General features: G+C 49.4%; 1 pseudogene; it reads left to right on the top strand.

Annotated features, from left to right (window-relative positions):
• Positions 1–19,997, top strand: part of LOC127044653 (maestro heat-like repeat-containing protein family member 1) — a 75,502-nt pseudogene that overhangs the window by 43,002 nt on the left and 12,503 nt on the right.

Genomic DNA, 19,997 nt, shown 5'->3' with positions numbered 1-19,997 from the left:
ATTTATAGACTGGAAGAGGAAAACAAGCTTTCCTTCTTTTTCCCCTCTGTCAGTTTCTGAAATTTGAATGATATTGTTATTGAACTCAACTAACTGAATCCACTGAAAAGAAGTAAATAGTCTTTCTGTTCCTGCAGAAGAGGCTGCTGCTGTCAAAAGCTTGTTTACCATTTCAGCAAACTCTGGTTCCAGCTAAAGACTGCCACGAGTTCAGTGGTTTGATTTCCATTAAAACTTGGCAGCAAACATGGACTTCTTAATATTTATTATTTAATTTAAATAACTTTACTAAGTCACTGATCAAAATGTTAGTGTACATTCAAGAACCGATCCCTGCAGGACCCTACTAGAAAGGCACCCACTCGATAACTCCTTATTCACAATTACGTTTTGAGACCTATTAAGTAGCCAGTTACTAACGGGCGGAGTCCTAGGTGGGACATTTTTCTGCCAACTTACTTTCTGTTTTACGAGCCTAAAACTCGGCTGGCAACATATGGACAGCTGAACAGGTTGCAACCCTCACTGAGAATCTTCTATATAGGGAATGTCTGCTTTCTACACAATCAACATAGAAAGGAGAACACTCCCAAATAAGCTCCTCCTTGGTACTCAGGTGTGTGACCACAAATCCTCTCTCCTAGAGGACTAAGAGAAGGCGAGAAGGAGGCTTACTGCAGCAAGGCTACAGGGATCTCTGAGTTTCCCCCTACCCTGCATCCCTGTCCTGCCTGGCTGAGGTTAAGGGTGCAGTGTGAGGTCACAGCCTTCTCGCCACCTTTGCCCAATAGGCTAAGTTCCTGCCAAAGGCCCTTGTGAAGTCACTCAAAAATCCCCCTTCAGCACCAGAACCTGTCAACCAGGTTAGGGGCCTGAATCCCTTCGTGCGCCTTTTGTGCCCAGCTACACCATCGACTGCAGTGTGTGGGGAAACAGGCCCTAAATCTTTATCTTCTGATCCCTGAGTGCAGCACAAGCCTAGAGGTACAGTCATCTCTGGGACAACAGTACCCCATGATGCTCAGCTACACTCTAACAAAGCCCACGTGGGAGTCCTTCCATTAGCTTCCATGGGCCTGGAATCAGAGAAGAAGCTAATCAAGATGGGGGAGTCACAGAGAATGGTGCTGTTCCCATGTCTCCTGTCCCTCCTTGGGCAAAGGGCCAGCCCTCAGAGCTGAGTTTATGCAAAGACATAGCTCTGTGCTGCTGTGCACAGCCCGGGTAGATGCTGCGTGGGCGGTCAGGGGAGGGCTCTGACTTATGTGTGGGCTCAGAAAATAGTGTTGCCACATGGGAGACAGGATCTTGCAGTCTGTGCTTTCTAGGATGAGATCCGTGGGGCCCGAGTGGACCACGTGCCCACAGGTGAGGAGCAGGAGCAGGAGGCTTCTCAGCTGTTCGATGGAAGCTGATTCCTGAGAATTGCAAAGGAAAGAGTGAGGAGGCGGGATGGCCTCCAGCTGCTCCTAACTCACAAATAGGGGATTTTTCACCCAGCTGGCTTAGCAACCAAAGGCTACTCTGCTGAGCTGAATTGCCTGGACTCCAAGGCCCTTCCCAGCTCCCCAAGACTGGGTGGTTGAGGTGACCCGGCAGCCAAAGGGGATGCACTAGCAGCTGCTTTAATTCAGCCTAGCTCCAGAGATGTCACTGGGACTACAGTGGATTGCCCAGGCCCAGAGAGTTACTGGGAAGGTGGTGGTGGTGCTGCTGCTGCGAGGGGAATGTCAGAAATGCCAGTCCTGGTGAGTCTGCCAGGAAGGTCTGTGAAATAGTCCAGTTCAGGGGAAGACTCAGGGTCTGTTCTGCTGAGAAATGTGTCAGCTGGAGCTGATGGCATGGCAGGGTGTTTTGGGCCCTCTCTGAGCCGTGTTTATGGAGCTGTGTGGAGCATGTCTAGCTCCCCAAGAGACACCCTGGAGAACTTATACAACAGGACCCACCTTCCCCCCTGGATCCACCCCATTGTGCTGTGATTGCAGCTCCATGGAGGAGTAAGGAAAGGGCTCCCTCCACAGAGGCTGAGCCACTGCTTGGAAATTCAGCTCTTCACTCAACAGGCTTCTGGGAAGCAGGGTCCTCCCTGGCAGGTCCCTTTACCTGCAAAGGCTGGTGAAGGGATGGATGAAATAGCAGAGATGCTAGGTGGGACCGTACCTCCAGAGAACCACCGGCAAAAGGCAGGAACTTCTCCCTGCTGACGAACTCCTCCCAGTACTCCAGGATGGCAAAAATCTCGCCTAAGTGTTGCCTGGCACACAGCCCAAGCACTCGGGCGAATCTCTGAGAGACAGAAAGATGGAGGTTGGGAATGCTGAGCAACAAGCCAAGGGGCAAGGATGGGCTCTCAAAGCCATCGCCATGGGCATGGGTATAAGGAAGATCTTTTAAATCCACCGGACCTTGTCCAAGGCAGAATATACACATGTAGCATCAGGGGATTGACAAGGAATGAGGGATCTCTTGACCATGGAGGAGCAAAGACCTCACCTCTCTTTCCTCTTCTTCTTGGAAATTGACCATCTCCACCAGAAGCCATAGCTGGGGCTTGATACTCTCTGATGGAAAAAACATCAGCACGGTGCCCCAGCACTTGTAGAGAAAGCTCTGTGAAAGAGACACCATCATGCTGGATGCATTGGGTACAGCCTGGCATGCACAGAGCCACTGGGTGTAGTTGTCTGCTTCCCTGGCCTCAAGCTGCCCCTGGGTAGCGACTGCTGTTCTGAACTAGGCACTGACACCCACAGCTGGAACATGCAACAGGGGGAGCTGGTCCCTCTGGGCTACTGCAAATGTGCGGTGCCGGGGCCTGGTGAGGAGTGACCACCTCGGGGGCAGGGCCTGGGTCCCACCTCTCCCTGTCACCCAGCAATGGGCAATTTGGGCTCCACCTCCATTACCCTGCCCCAGATTCCTGGCTTGGGCTCCCCCCTGCAGCTGCTGCAGGGAAAGAGCGGGAAGCACACCCCAAAGGGGTCCCTCGCACTGCTCTGGGGAAGGGCCGTGGCCTGGCTGTCAAGGCTGGCCTTACCAGGAGGCGAACTGAGGCAGCCTCCTCAGGTGCCAGACACGGGGGAGGGCAGGCGTCACTAGGACCCAGAGTGTAGAAAACTGTGTCTGCTGCTGGTGCATATGTATTCTCTCTGCTCTAGATGCACAGAGATGGTGGAGTGCTGTGCTGGAGGAAGGAGGGCACAAGAGATGTAACAGGCAGGCAGGAGAATTGGTGAGAGGGAATAACAGAAAACAGCAGGAGCTGCAGGGAGAGAGAGGAGAAGGAGCCTCTTGTGTACCTCTCTGGCACCTCCAAGAGCCTGGACTGATTAACACCAGCTTCTCAGGGAGCTTCCTGTTTCCTGCTGCTTCCCTGAACCCACTTGAGGAGAACAGGCAGTCAACTGAAGTAGTAGAAGCCAGTTAGGCCCTTAAGATGCTGATATCTTCCCTCACTCAGGCTCTGCTACCCGCCTGCTTATTTGTCCCCTTCAACTGAGTGAAGAGAGCCATGATAACTGGCACAGAACAGCAGTCATGAATGAAAGGAGAAAATGCCCCTCTGGGGCAGCACTCAGAAATAGAAAGGAAGCAAAGGAAGCTTTGCTATCCAAGCAGGAAGGAGCTCTCTTGAGATACATAGACACAAATGTTCACGGTGAGCCTTCCGGCCCCAGTGACGATGTGAGTGGTGAGGAGATGCCTGATCTTCCAGTTAGTCAGAGTGCAGGTGACCTGCCATCTACTGCAGCATCCATATCTCCATCTCAAATGGATGTAACCATGCACATTCCTGAAGAAAAGTGTAGATCAGAGAAGTGTGTGGTGGAGACGCAAGAAACAGCTGCTGCTGAGTTTAGTTCCTTAAGTCAAGATGATCCAGGACTGTGGGTCCACTTGAGCAGTAGCCTGAGGGACTTCCTTGTATGCATGGGCCACAGCAAGTGAAAAACTTCATGTTCCCCAAAGACAATGAAAATAGAAGTTTCCATCCAACACATTACTGGCGTGAAATCCCCAATGGTGACAAAGTGGAGAGGCCATGGCTTATGTACTCAAAAACCCAGAATGCTGCATACTGGTTTTGTTGCAAACTCTTCCAGTCTAATATTCCAGACACATGTGGGTTCTACAGGAACAAAGGACTGGAAAAATCTGGCTAGAAATCTGGCATGTCATGAGAAGGCAGCAAATCACCAGAGAGCATTCCATAGGTGGAAAGAGCTTGAGATGAGACTAAAGTTAAAGACTACCATAGATGATCAGCATCAAGAGAAGATTGCATCAGAGTCTCTTTACTGGCAAAATGTTCTGAAAAGGCTCATTGCCACTGTGAGAATGCTCGCTACCCAAAAACTAGCACCATGTGGCACTTCAGATCAGCTGTATGTGCCAAACAATGGAAACTTCCTTAAAACTGTGGAGCTGATGGCTGAGTTTGATGCTGTACTCCAGGAGCATCTAGATAGAGTTACCACCCAAGAAATGTACACACCTCACTACCTTGGAAAAACAATTCAAAATGAGATCATACAGTTACTGGCAACAAAAGTCAAACAGAAGGTTGTGGCATATCTGAAGTCAGCAAGATATTACTCTTATTCTGGACTGCACACCTGACATTAACCATATGGAACAAATGACTTTAATGGCGTGTTTTGTAACAACAACAGAACCTAGTGAAAATGTCCCTGCAATAGTGACAGTCAGAGAGCATTTTCTAGAATTTATTGACATTGAAACTACAGGAGCTGGTATGACAAATGTGCTTCTTAAAAAGCTGGAAGTTATGGGAATTGCAATAGCTGACATGTGAGGTCAGGGCTATGATAATGGTGCCAACATGAGAGGAAAGAACAGAGGAGTGCAGACACGGATCCGAGAATTAAACCCTCGAGCTTTTTTTGTCCCGTGCAGTTCTCTTTCATTGAACTAGGTGGTCAGTGATGCAGCATCAGCTTCTAGTGAGGCTGCTGAATTTTTTAATGTAATTCAAAGCATCTATGTATTTTTCTCTGCATCAACTCATCAATGGCAAATTTCAAAGCAACATCCTCTCTGACACTGAAACCACTGAGTGCCACACAATGGGAAAGTTGAGCGGAGATGATAAAGCCTATCCAACTGGGATGATAGATGATGCCATATTTGCCATTATGGAGGATAATGCTATGACAGGAACTGTTCGTGGGAGAACAGTGGCAGAGGGAAATGGAATCACCAGAAACGTACATAACTTCAAATTTCTGTGTGGCTTAGTGTTGTGGCATGACATACTGTTTGTAATAAATGTTGTAAGTAAGAGACTCTGAGGTGTTGACTTTGGTATAGCTGGAGCAATGGAACAACTGGACAAAGCAAAGTCATACCTACAGTCTTCCCGGTCAGATAAGGGATTTCAAAATGTTTTGAAGAGTGCACAGAAGTTGGCAGAGGAACTTCACACTGAAGCTATTTTCCCACCCATTCAAAAAAGCAAGAAGCAGAAGACGACATTTTGATTACGAGGCACGGGATAATCCCATAAGAGACCCCAAACAACAATTCAAAGTTGAATTTCTTTAACCAGGTGCTAGATTGTGCAATACAGTCAGTTGAAGAACGTTTCATGCAGCTCAAGGAACACAGCAGTACATTTAGGATGTTGTATGATATTCCAAAACTCTTCACTTTACCTGAAGAAGACCTACAATGCAGTGCACTGGAGATAGTGTTGACACATGATGACATGCGCAATATTGATGTGAGTGATTTAGGTGATGAACTGAAAGCCCTTTCAAGATACATTTCAGCAGGATCAAGTCCAAAGGCTGTTCTGGAATATATGTGCCCAAATAAGATGACCACCCTCTTTCCAAATGCTTTTGTTACTCTGTGCATACTTCTAACACTTCGTGTAACAGTTGCAAGTGTAGAATGCAGCTTCTCCAAGCTGAAGTTAATAAAAATACATCTACGCTCCACAATGACACAAGAGAGGCTGGTCAACGTTGCAACCATCTCAATAGAGCATGAGCTGGCCCAGACTGTGGACCTTCAGCAGTTCAAATCTTTGCGACCAAGAAGGCATGGAAAGCACCACTTTGAACATTCAAACAGATAAAAATGCCAGTGTTTACTATGCAGACAAGAAAAGTTACCTTTGCTGTTCAGGCATTTGAAAGTTAAGTGTTACTTACAATTTTTTAACAAGGCATTTTAAGTTGTTAGTTTTCCTTTATTGGGGTAGGTAGCAGAGCAGTACCATGAGAGGAGTAGAATAGGAAGAAGGCAGAATTGAGACCTTTCAAAATTTTGGTGTAATTTGAGCTCCCTGCCTCAGGTGCCAAAATGTTGTGGGCTGACCCTGCCGGCTGTGAACAGCCATGGGGTCAGCCCTGGGATTGCCATGGGAACGAGGCCCTGCTGTGCTGCAGGTTCCCAGTGCCACGGTGGGCCAGCCACTTGGGCCCAGATCCTCATGGGTTTAGACACCTAAATCCCATTGAAGTCTTACCTTCTCAGTGTCTCAGTCACCCACCTCTGCAATGGGGGTTACAGCCCTGTCCTGCCTCCTAGTGGTGGTGTGAGGATAAAGACCTTAAAGATTGGGAGGTGCTCAGCTCCTTCAGGATTGAGGCCACAGGAGTACCTAAGACAGACTACAGAAAGGCAGAGATGCAAATCACACACACAGATGTGAAACACACACACTCCCAAACAGAACCATGCAGGGTGTAAACGTGCGGACTCACCCCTGCGGTGCCTCCTGCTGGTCTCTCAGGGAATTAGCTCAATTTCCAGCCTGGAGTGCCCTCTGCAGGTCGGTGATCAGCTTGCCCTCTGGCCCCGTGTCCTTCCTGGACCTGGTGTCCTTGTACCATGATTTTTCCAGGGAATGAGGTGAGGCTCACTGGCCTGTAGCTCCCTAGATCCTCCTTCTTCCCTTTTTTTAAAGATGGGCACTACATTAGCCCTTTTCCAGTCATCTGGGACCTCCCCCAATCACCATAAGTTTTCAAAGATAATGGCCAATGGCACTGCAATCACATCCACCAGCTTCTTTAGCACCCTCAGATGCAACGCATCTGGCCCCATGGGCTTGTGCTCGTCCAGCTTTTCTAAATAGTCCTGAACCTTTTCTTTCTCCACAGAGGACTGGTCACCTCCTCCCCATGCTGTGCTACCCAGTGCAGGAGTCTGGGAGCCAGGAGCAGTGCCAGAGTTTCTGGTGCCCTAGGAAGAATTCAGGGGGTGGCATTTTGTGCGCTCCGCACGGGGCGTGCGGGAGCTTCCAGTTCCACTCCCATCGCGCCGCCGAAGAAGGACCGTCTGCTGAAATGCCGCAGGCGACAGCAGCAGTCATTGAGCTGCTCAGTTGCCTGCGGCTGTTTTCCATCACACATCAGCAGAAGGTCCTTCTTCGGCAGTGCGACGGGAGTGGAACTGTAAGCTCCCGTGCGCCCCATGGGGAGTGCACAAAATGCCACCCCCCGAATCCTGGCACTCTAGGCAACTGCCTAGGGTCACCTAATGGAAGCACCGGCCCTGCTGGGAGCTGACCTTGTTCGTGAAGACAGAGGCAAAAAAAGCATTGAGTCCTTTAGCTTTTTCCACATCCTCTGTCACTAGGTTACCTCCTTCATTCAGTAAGGGGCCCACACTTTCCTTGACTTTCTTCTTGTTGCTAACATTCCTGAAGAAACTTTTCTTGTTACTCTTAACATCTCTTGCTGGCTGCAACTCCAAGTGTGTTTTGGACTTCCTGATTTCACTCCTGCATGCCTGAACAATATTTTTATACTCCTCCCTGGTCATTTGTCCAATCTTCCACTTCTTGTAAGCTTCTTTTTTGTGTTTAAGATCAGCCAGGATTGCACTGTTATTTACTATTCTTTCTACACATCGGGATGGTTTGTTCCTGCAACGTCAATAAGGATTCTTTAAAATACAGCCAGATCTCCTGGACTCCTTTCCCCCTCACATTATTCTCCCAGGGGATCCTGCCCATCAGCTCCCTGAGTGAGTCAAAGTCTGCTGTTCTGAAGTCCAGGGTCTGTATTCTGCTGCTCTCCTTTCTTTTTTGTGTCAGGATCCTGAACTCAACCTTCTCATGGTCATTGCCTCCCAGGTTCCCATCCACTTTTGCTTCCCCTACTAATTCTTACCAATTTGTGAGCAGCAGGTAAAGAAGAGCTCTGCCCCTAGTTGGTTTGTCCAGCACTTGCACCAGAAAATTGTCCTTTACGCTTTCCAAAAACTTCTTGGAGTGTCTATGCACCACTGTATTGCTCTCCCAGCAGATATCAGGGTGATTGAAGTCTCCCATGAGAACCAGGGCCCGCGATCCAGTAACTTCTGTTAGTTGCCAGAAGAAAGCCTTGTCCACCTCATCCCCCTGGTCTGGTGGTCTATAGCAGACTCCCACCACGACATCACCCTTGTTGCTCACACTTCTAAACTTAATCCAGAGACTCTCAGGTTTTTCTGCAGTTTCATACCGGAGCTCTGAGCAGTTATAGTGCTCTCTTACATACAGTGCAACTGCCCCACCTTTTCTGCCCTGCCTACCCTTCCTGAACAGTCCTTCCTTTACCACATCTCTACAATCCCCCTCGTCCTCTCCAGCCCACCTGCTCCAGGCCTTCATCACCCATCTCATTGACTCTGCCCTCCCCCAACATCTCCTCTCATTCCCCTTCAGAGCCCTCTGCAAAATCATCTCCCCCATCAGACCAGCCCATTCTGATCCCTCCCCTGGCTCCCTCGCAGGTCCTGTGCTAGAGCTAGCAAATTCCTCCAAAAGAATCTCTCAGGGCCGCCCAAACCAGGCATGAATTCAGCAAATTCTTTCAGCCACACTCAAAAAGGGAATGTTTTGTTTTGATTTAAAAGTCAAACCAGTCTGTTTGGACCATTCCACAGAAAAATGTCACTTTTCATTTTGGAAGAGAGGCAACTTTAAAAACTTGGGGCGGGAGAGCGTGTTTGAAAAACACCCACAAACAACCTGAAATGAAAAACCAAAACAATTTTGTTTCAGGCCAAACCGAACCAATATTTATATTTTTTTGTATTTCTCTGACTGGCCCCCAAACTGAAAAGTCACTGATTCACTCAGCTCCATTCATCACCCGACTGCAGCTCCTTGTTGAGTCTTTGCAAACTTCTTCTCCACCTAACTCTCCGGGCTCATTCCCCCGCCACTCTCCCAGCCACTCCCTTTGGGTACTTCCCTGGCTCTCCCTTGCCAACCCACTGCTATGCTGCTCCTCAGGCTAACATTATTCTCCCTTTCTCCTGCCCTAAACTTCCCTCTCTTCCTTCAAGTTCCTTCTTACACAAGATCCTGCTCAGTAGAATGGGAAATCAAATAAACCAAGCAAGAGATTCGCTGCTCTTTGGGGTCGGGCCTGTGCCCTCCCCTGTGTTGTACAGCCCCCCAGCATGCCGTTGGGACTCAATAAATACCCATGGGTCCCGCGCTCTGACTGCCTTTATTGCAGCCTTCAGGAATGGGATTTAGTATCTGTGTGTATCCTTAGGAAAGAATCTTCTCAGCCCTCTATTCTCTCAGCCCAGGGCACCGATGCAGCTGTGGCTGGACTAGCAATTGGAGCTCCTCACACTGAGACAGACAGCCAGTCCAATCTCATGCTTCAGGGATTCCATGGTCAATGAGGGGCGAGGAAGGAATTTTTACCCATATGTCAGGGAACAGCAAAGCTGGCCAGGTGCATTGGTGCCATGTGCCCTAGCCAGACAGCCCCAGTCCATCTTTCCTCTGTGATGTCAGCAGTGGCCCTGTGTCACAAAGGGGGTAGGCAGCCTGTGGCTCAGTATGCTCTGGGAGCTGGAGGAGGGAGCACACGGCTGTCTGGGCTCTGCTTTTCAGACCGGTGGGAGCATTTTTTGGAGTGTATAGCACCTGTTTACACAGAACTCGCAGAAGAATCCACATCCTCACTGTCATCTGCGATTATTTGTGAGACATCAAAATTCTTCTGTGGCTCAACCATCCCAGCACAGGGGTGAGAGACCTTTCCAGATACTCCACAGAGAAGTGGGGATCTTCCAGTTTTTCTGCAGGCTGATCTGGGGGAAACATTCCTGTGAGGGGCTGGTTTGGGGAGGTTTCCTTTGTCTGGTTTCTTCGTGAGTCTTCTCTCGTCTGGCTGTGTCAGCTTGCTTGTAGTGAGGGAGAGGTTGAGTTGAGTTTGAGCAGGGTAGCAGAGCATGTGCAGTGTGCTCACTTCAAGTTTTTATACTCGTCTCTTCCCTATTTCTCTGCAATTATAGGAAAACACACCTCTCTCGCCTTTTCATTGGCTCCATATATTCATGGAGCCTCTTCATCTTATGGATAGGTAGTTTGTTAATGCGTATATGTGTTAGGATTGTAAGTCTTTCCTGACAGTTATAGCTCCTTTGTTTTTGTTGGAGAGATTCTCAGAGCATCTTCAAATTTAGTCTTTTAACTCTTAACTTATTCAGTTCATTTTCCGAGATATTAATTCAATCATTCTTAACAAGTGTTTAGCTTAAATAGTGATTGAAGAAGTTGTTGATTCTCTAGAACAATTGTGGATGATGCTTCTTGTTGTCTTTCTGAGTTGGGGGAAGGAGTGGCTAGAGCTCTGCCAGTAATTAATTACTTCCCCATTAATATAATAAATAGTCTAGACTTAAATGTCTTCTTATATTGGTAATCAGCTGAGCAAGGTCATTAGATTTCATGTTAGTACATAATGCATTTTACCACATGTAGCAATGGTATTAGAAAACCACATTAGATACTTTGCATTCAGTTACAATACTTTGCAAATATGCCCTCCAAAACAGTTTGCCATTGCAATATTTTAGAAATCAGCTAAGGTTTTCTACAAAACTTTTTCTCAACTACTCACATTTTTCTCTAAAAATTTAAGGACACAAGCGGAGGGTTTTCTTGCAAAGAGGGGATGGTAGAGCCCACTTTACAGCCTAGATTTATTGTTCTAACATATCCCTAAATTCACTTTGCAATATCCAACATAAATAACATCCTCACCATCTCCTACAGGGCCAAATCTTTCCTAAAACATTTCTCTTTATAACATTTGTTTTACTAAGATAAAGGATTGGATCTATAATAAACAGGCAGCTTATAGAAGAGGGAGGTGTTCTGGTGCAGATAAAAGACTCTTTTGGGTTCTTTAGAGTTACAAGTGGTTATTTATAGCAATTAAACTTCTCTTAAATATTTTGTACAAAACACAAATGCCAATAATCAACACACATTTTAAGCACAGCACAGAAAGAAAATAGTATAAAAGTTAAAGCAGATTAAAATGAGGACAGCTGCCTTTTTAAGCTTGTACAGACACTCTTGCAAGACAGTTTTACGGTCAAGGAGATGTTATTTTCTGGACATTTGCTTATTTCTGGATGACCGAAAGCTGAAGCCTTCTGCAATTTCTTCGATCAGCGTGAACACTTTATAACCTAGCTAACTAAAACTGGGCTACTCTTATATTTTCAAGCATCCTGGTGATAATATACTTATAGGTATATTTGAATGTTCAGTAAAGGCACAAACATGTTTGTAATGACCTAACATTATAAAATAAGTTATAATAATGCTATTAATAATTTTTTTACATCAATATTGAGGTCTCACCACCTCATAGCGGTCTTCTCTCTCCAGCCAGACAGGCAGCAAAAAAACCTAAGTCTGGATCTCCTTGGCCCATCTAGAACCATGTGTGAATATGGTGAGGTCTGTGTCATGGGAAGCAAGCCCCAGGGACTCATTCATGTTGGTTCTTGTCTTAGGAGCCATTATGGATCTTTACGGTCACCTCTGTCAACTGCTGGTCCGGTCTGTAGGTGAGTAGGAATTCTGCCCAGAAAGGGACCCTCCTCTCCCCACATTGCTGTTCTCTGCAGAGGTACCTGCAGGGGACTACTGGGAATCTGCATGAAATAAATCTCCATGTTCTTGGGGAGTCAGGGTCTCCTGATGGAGGAAGTTTGTTTTCTCCAAGATTCCTTGGAGCAGTTTAGCTTTATTTAAACCCCCAGACATTTCTAGCCCTTGTAGACTGGCAGGGAATTCTCTGATGGGACCCCAATGCAGAACTGCCATTCCAGCCTTGTCTGTACTCTCCTTGTATCCTGCGGGAGATCTGTCATTAACTAGAGAAGCGGAGACAGGCACAGTTGGGGAAGTCCTGGCCTCTTGGGTGAAAATCTCTAATGGAATCCTGCTGGTTCATTGCACATCGACTCAGCACCTCTAGGCATTTAACAGAACCAGCAAGCTCTCTGAGCCAGCCACCTTCCTGGCTCCCCTGATCCTGGGGCTGGACCAGGTCTCCCAGCACAAGTTAGTGCAGCCCTCGGACGGTTCCAATATAAACCAGCTGGAATGAGCCCTTAGGGAGTGTTGTGCAGGCCCCCTCCTGCCCCCTGGCCTCCAGCATCCTCCTTTACCAAGGGGCAGCTGGAGATTCCCTTTATGGCTCAGCTGCCTCTTTCGGGCTGCTTCAAGCTCCCCTTGTGCTGCTCTGACCTAGGCCAAGGGTCTGACCCAGCAGCTGCCTGACGGCCTCTGGATAATCCTGTCTCCTTTCATCTGAGCTGGAGCCAACCCAGGAATGAGAGGATGGAAGGAGCCAATAGCTGGTCCATGGACTGTCCCTGATCAACTGAAAGATCCATCTTAGTCCTGTCCTGGTTGTCAGCTCCACCTCTCTGCTGTCTTCTTCCCTCCATCAGTGAGCTCTCCCCCTGCACCTGTAGGGAGCTCCCTTTTCACACTGCCTTGCAAGGGAGGGGTACAGCCACCTCTGCCTCTTTGTCCGCCAAGTGCTCGCTGCATCTTCGTACATGATGGTACAGGTCAGAAGGGCAGCCATGTTCCTCCCCTTCCAGCTGATCAGCATGTTCCAGGCCGGGTCGGGCCGATTCTGGGATAACTACATGATGGACATGCTCCTTTACATGGAAGGTGAGGAGGTAGTGTCTCCCCTTGCAGGAGCACAGGGAGGGGACACTGTGGTGCTGGGCTCAGAGAGGGAGAGACTAGGGCCTCCCTCTGAATTCAGGATAATATCATGTTGTGACCTTGGAATCAGAGAGGATCATGTCAGGATCATATCCCTTGGTTCATCGAGCCCAACCCCCTGTGCTGAGACAGGAAGGATCCTTTCCGGGACCGTATTTAACCTTCATCTGACCCCTCACACTCTGGGGAAGGATCTTGGCAAGCAGAACTCCTGGGTATTTCACATGAAGGGCTCTGGGTCTGAGGAGCATTGTTGTCCATCAGCAATTTGCAAAGAGCCATGGATTCCGCTTGGGGCCCGTGAGTCAGCAGCTCCTCCTTACCCCCCTCCCCCAAACAGTAGTCGTGTTGTAGGCTGCTCCCCAGTAGAAGAGTCTAAACACAAAGGAAACTGACCTGCCCATCTCTTCCAGATCACAAGACCTGCTTCTGCCAGAGGGAGAGGGAGCAGCAGCTGCTGCACGTAAGGATCAGAGATATGGAGGGCTGGAAAGGAATTCAAGAGGTCATCTAGTCCAGCCTGCCCACGCTGAGGCAGGATTAAGAGGCCCCTCAACAGCACTGCATTGTGGGACAGAGGAAGGGGCTGAGCCCAGCAGGTACAACTGGAGAAGCACCAGGGGCAGCTCATAAGGATTCACAAGCATTAGGAGAGACGTGGGGGGCTACAGCGCATGCTCCCTCTTCCCCTTCCCTCCCAGCTGTGGTGGGTTCCTGGCTGGAGCTATTGAGACGACCAGTTTCTTGGCCCCTCTCGGATCTAACTGACTCTTCTTTCCCTGGCAGGTCCTGGAAGGCTGTCTTCATCTCGGACCATACCTGGCTGGGTTGGTTCATCGCTAGTATCAGGCGCCAGCTGCCCACAGTGATAAACGGTCTGGTGACAATGTCAGTGTCCTGGAAGGAATTGGGGGTCAGTGCCTAGTTCAGAACAGCAGTCACTACCCAAAGGCAGTTTGGGGCCAGTGAAGCAGACGACTATACCCAGTGGGCTCTGTGCATGCCAGGCCGTGCCCAATGCATCCAGCATGATGGTGTCTCTTTCGCAGAGCTTTCTCTACAAGTGCTGGGGCACCGTGCTGATGTTTTTTCCAGCAGAGAGTATCAAGCCCCAGCTATGGCTTCTGGTGGAGATGGTCCATTTCTGAAAAGAAGAGGAAAGAGAGGTGAGGTCTTTGCTCCTCCACGGTCAAGAGATCCCTCATTCCTTGTCAATCCTCTGATGCTACATGTGTATGTTCTGCCTTGGACAAGATCCAGTGGATTGAAAAGCTCTTCCTTATACTCATGCCCATGGCGATGTCTTTGAGGTGCATTACCTGTGGTTCTGAAGGTGACACAATATAAGTAAAGGCACAAATGGTGGACACTTGATCAAAATATGTAATTTGTACTTCTGAGTGATCTGAAACCCCATTACACAGGTGAAATATGCATGTTGTCTTGCATGTTAGGATAGTACAGGCATGTTCCTTTCTCTGCTACCTATCTGAGAGGGCTAGGGCCATTCGTCCTCCTACCCCCTTTCCCATGGGGTGGTGAATTTACATTCCTGGGGGATACTAGAACAGAGGAATCTCTGTGCCCATCCTGGCCCCCTTAGCTTGTTGCTCACCATTCCCAACCTCCATCTTTCTGTCTCTCAGAGATTCGCCCGAGCGCTTGGGCTGTGTGCCAGGCAACACTTAGGCAAGACTTTTGCCATCCTGGAGCACTGGGAGGAGTTCATCAGCAGGGTGCAGCTCCAGCCTTCTGCCGGTGGTTCTCTGGAGGTACAGTCCCACCTAGCATCTTTGCTCTTTCATCCATTCCTTCACCAGCCTTTGCAGGTAAAGGGACCTGCCAGGGAGGACTCTGGTTCCCAGAAGCCTGTTCAGTGAAGAGCTGAATTTCCAAGCAGTGGCTCAGCCTCTGTGGAGGGAGCCCTTTCCTTACTCCTCCATGGAGCTGCAATCACAGCACAATGGGGTGGATCCAGGGGGGAAGGTGGGTCCTGTTGTATAAGCTCTCGAGGGTATCTCTTGGGGAGCTCAGACATGCTCCATGCAGCCCCATAAACAAGGCTCAGAGAGGGCCCAAAAGACACTGCCATGCCATCAGCTCCAGCTGACACATTTCTCAGCAGAACAGACTCTTGGTCTTCCCCTGAACTGGGCTATTTCACAGACCTTCCTGGCAGACTCACCAGGGATGGCATGTCTGACATTCCCCTCGCAGCACCACCACCACCTTCCCAGTAACTCTCTGGGCCTGGGCAATCCACTGTAGTCCCAGTGACATCTCTGGAGCTAGGTGAATTAAAGCAGCTGCTAGTGCATCCCCTTCGGCTGCTGGGTCACCTCAACCCCAGTCCTGGGGAGTTGGAAAAGGCCTCAGAGTCCAGGCAATTCATCTCAGCAGAGTAGCCTTTAGTTGCTAAGTCGGCTGAGTGAAAACTCCTCCCCTGGCCCCATTTGTGAGTTAGGAGTAGCTGGAGGCCATCCCGTCTCCTCACTCTTTCCTTTGCAATTCTCAGGAATCAGCTTCCATCGAACAGCTGAGAAGCCTCCTGCTCCTGCTCCTCACCTGTGGGCACGTGGTCCACTCGGGCCCCACGGATCTCATCCTAGAAAGCACAGACTGCAAGATCCTGTCTCCCATGTGGCAACACTATTTTCTGAGCCCACACATAAGTCAGAGCCCTCCCCTGACCGCCCACGCAGCATCTACCCGGGCTGTGCACAGCAACACAGAGCTATGTCTTTGCATAAACTCAGCTCCGAGGGCTGGCCCTTTGCCCAAGGAGGGACAGGAGACATGGGAACAGCACCATTCTCTGTGACTCCACCATCTCGATTAGCTTCTTCTCTGATTCCAGGCCCATGGAAGCTAATGAAAGAACTCCCACCTGGGCCTTGTTAGAGTGTAGCTGAGCTTCACTTGGTGGTATTGTCCCAGAGACGACTGTTCCCTGTTTGGTACCTCTTGGCTTGTGCTGCACGCAGGGATCAGAAGATAAAGATTTAGGACCTGTTTCCCCACACGCTGCAGTCGATGGTGTAGCTGGGCACAAAAGGCGCACAGAGGGATTCAGGCCCCTAGCCTGGTTGACAGGCTCTGGTGCTGAAGGGGGATTTTTGAGATAACTCTAGGTTGTATTCTTGCCATCGGAGATTTGAGGCCGACGTTCAGTCCTGCACTGGTTACAATGCCCAGATGCGCATCCCAGCGAAAAGGAGAGAGGATGCTAGTTTCATTGAACTGAATGTTCTCCCTGGAGAATGGACGCCTTAGTAGGGAGAGCCTAGCCAGCTCCAGAGAGCAGCAGATTCCTGTCCCAGATCAGATAATTATGACCTGATTGTCAGGGGAGCTGAGCAGCCCCAGGGCCCATTGATGGCTCTGGGAACTGCAAGTGCTCAGCACCTCTGGAAAACAGCCCATTCCTTGCATCCATCTCCAGAGATGATCCCCTAGGGAATGCAAAGATGTTCCACTCAGCAAGCCACGTCCTTTTGTTTAGGGCGTGAGGGCAATCCAGCCTGGGACAGCAGCTCCCTTGTAGAGACTTGCCCTGTAGCCTTGTGTCTCTGTTCTCTATTGTCTGTGGCTGTTTCCTCATTGTTCTCTCCCCCTCCTGCCTTTGAGCCCAGGACCCACTGGTGAGATCTGCTTTTTTGAGAAGCCTCATGCTAGTGGGTGAAGCTGTCACCCAAGAGAGCAGAATTCCCTTGGTGTGCCAGGGCACATGCACCGTGCTGTCCCCCCTGCTGGTGAGTGAGCACACTGGGGTTCTGGGAGGGGTCCCCAGGTCAGATGCACATGCCAGAGTATCTGGTACTGAAGGCCGTGTGCTGTGTTTGCAACCGGATGCCCAGGGCTCTACACTGTGCACTGCAAACCCAGTGCTGATGCCAGAGTCTTCTGGTGCGATTCCAGCCCAAGGAATTAAATGACACTATTTTCCATTAGCAGATTTTTGCTGCTTACACCTGGGACGATTCCCCATCCCACTTCTGAGGGATCTGCCTGGCACCCAGAAGTGCCCTGGGGATTAACTCCAGGACATGATCCTGAGGACTTAACAGGCGCAGCCCTCCCTAGGTTTGCAGGAAAATATTTGACCTTGTAACAATGCTGGTTCTGGCGGGACCCAACTGAGAGTGCCAGTTCAGGACAAGTTACTTAAAGCAGGGCAGTTACAGCCCATGGCTGGGGTTTCTATGCACCCCAAGGGAAACCAAACCAGCCAAACGAGAAGTTACACAAGAAATTCCCTTGGACACTCCAGTTTCCCAGTATCACCACCAGTGCCACTCATTATGGGGACAAATGGTTATGAGAACCAATGCCCCAGTAAAAGAAAAATGGTTCTCCCAATGCCAAAGGACCAAGGCCCAGACCCAGGTCAATATACAAATCAGATCTTATCCACAAATCACACTGTTGCCAATCCTTCTAAAATCTAAAATCTAAAAGTTTATTCATAAAAGGAAAAAGATACAGATGACAGCTAGAATTGGTTAAATGGAATCAATGACATATAGTAATGGCAAAGTTCTTGGTTTAGTCTTGTAGCAGTGATAGAATAAAGTGCAGGTTCAAATCAAGTCTCTGGAGTACATCCTCAGCTGGGGTGGGTCATCAGCCCTTTGTGTAAAGCTTCCATTTGTAGCAAATTCCCTCCAGAGGTAAGAAACAGGATTGAAGACAAGATGGCACCAGCCTTTTATAGTCTTATGAAGGCACCAGCCTTTTATAGTCTTTTCCTGGTGTAAGAACACTTCTTTGTTCTTACTGTGGAAAATTACAGGAAAATGGAGTCTGGAGTCACATGGGCAAGTCCCTGTATACTTTGCTGGGTTACAAGGCATATCTGTAAAAGCAGCAAAGACTCCTGTGGCACCTTATAGACTAACAGACATTTTGGAGCATGAGCTTTCGTGGGTGAATACCCACTTTGTCGGATGCATGTGGTGGAAATTTCCAGGGGCAGGTATATATATGCAAGCAAGCTAGAGATAATGAGATTAGTTCAATCAGGGAGGATGAGGCCCTGTTCTAGCAGTTGAGGTCTGAAAACCAAGGGAGGAGAAACTGGTTTTGTAGTTGGCAAGGCATATCTGCCTTCTCTCAATGGTTCAGTTGTATAGCTGATGGTCCTTAACGGGCCATGAAGCAGGCTAGGCAAAGCTGACACCAACTTGTCTGGGGTGTCATCCAGAAGCATAGCAGAAGTTTGAAATACAGACAGTACAGAGTCAATATTCATAACTTCAACTACAAAAATGATACACATATATAGATAGCATAACCATAACCAGCAAACCGTAACCTTGTCTTAGACACCATATTTGACCCCCTTTATTTGGTGCCACTACAGGACTTTGGTTGCAACAATGATCTATAAGGTCCCAGTTCATATCAATAACATCAAACCTCAGCTGTTAAGGACTCTAATGCTCCCCATCACAAAATTGCCTCTGCCCAGATCCCCCTTCCCTGCTCTGTGGCAGATGATGAAGTTTCCAGTTTTGCCGTTAGGAATGGCGAAATAGGGGCTCTTGTGAATGTCCCTTGCATTCTGGCCATGGGGCCACTCCCAGGCCATCTTCCCAGCTCCATGCCCCAGTGCACTGCACACTGGAGCTGAGGGTTGGTGGGGGTGTCAAACAGCATTTGGAGATTCCACATCTTGCTAAATAACCCAGCTCCCAAATTCTTTTGCCTTTGATTCTCTGCTTTGTGCTGCAAGAGATGCTCAGAGGCAAGGACTGGGCCCAGCTGCAGAACCCCAATCACCAGCATGCCCTACTGGCCATCTCATACTTAGGGTACGTCCATGGGGCCTGACTCACCTGCGGAGCCCAGCAGCAGGGGAGGGGCAGATGGAGGGAGAGGAAGTGGGGGAGGGACGAGCTGCAAGAAGAACCAGAGGATGCTCCTCCCTGGTGGCTCACTAACGGGCCATATCTTCCTCGGCCTCCGGGTCACTTTATCCAGACCCCACCTCTGCATATTACCTGGTAAGAGGGAATCCCTCCCCACCAGCATGAAGTGCTGTGAATGGGTGCAGTCACGGAGCGGGAACCAGGATCATCCCCAGATAGCAGCTTCCCCAGCAGAGCTCCTGCTGGGCCCCGGGGGCATAGGCATCTCCAGACAGGACCATTCCCTAGGCGGCAGCTCTGCTGGAGATGCTCCCTGGAGCTCTGCTGCTTAGGGAGGGAGCTGTCCCTCGTGCCAGCAAACCCAACCTAGCTCATGCCGGGACCTGTCTCCGTTCTAATGGCCTTGTCTGCTCCCTTCCTTCCAATCAGGAAATTCGAGCCTTGCCTCTCTAAGGAACAGGAGGCTAAGACCATCAGCACGTGTATCGCCAGTGCCATGATTCAGCGCCCAGCCCTGGTGAAGCTGAGGGGGACTGAGGTGGCAGAAAGCTCCGCTATCCGGACAGAGCTTAGTGAGGCATGGACAAAGCTGCAGCTTCCACCTGCCTCCTTGGCTGGGAAACTCAGCTACCCCGCTGCTGAGTAGCTGGACCCTGGCCCAATGCAGATAGCTGCGTGTCCAGCCGAATCCAGCCCTTCGGTTTATTTTCCAAAGGGCTGGTGACAAGTGGCTACTCAGTAACTCTGCAGTGGGGTTGGCAGGGAGGAGAGCTGTAGAGGTGAGTGTCTGAGACTGTACAGAATTACTCTGGCTTCTTGGCACAGGGAGCTGGAACCTACCCCCAGTTTACACCAGCTGAGGATCTGGCCCAGAGTGTTAAATAGCATTTGGTGCAGAGGGAGGAAAGCATGGATTTGGGACAGTCACACAGCCAGGCCATGACTCGCCCTGCCACAGAAAGAGATTGGCTGGAGCGGGGATGAACAGCTCAGCCCTTGATGAGCCAGTGGGGTGTTGGGGGGCATCTGGGGCCCCTCCAGAGGGGGAGGGAGGAAGCCTTCCTTCCAGACCCCTGCTCAGTACATGTGTTGGGGAGCCC

Source organism: Gopherus flavomarginatus, chromosome 2 (assembly GCF_025201925.1).
Source record: "Gopherus flavomarginatus isolate rGopFla2 chromosome 2, rGopFla2.mat.asm, whole genome shotgun sequence".
In the NCBI taxonomy this organism is placed as follows: Eukaryota; Metazoa; Chordata; order Testudines; family Testudinidae; genus Gopherus; species Gopherus flavomarginatus.
Note: the sequence above shows the minus strand (reverse complement) of the source record. Positions and strands in the feature narration are given on the sequence as shown.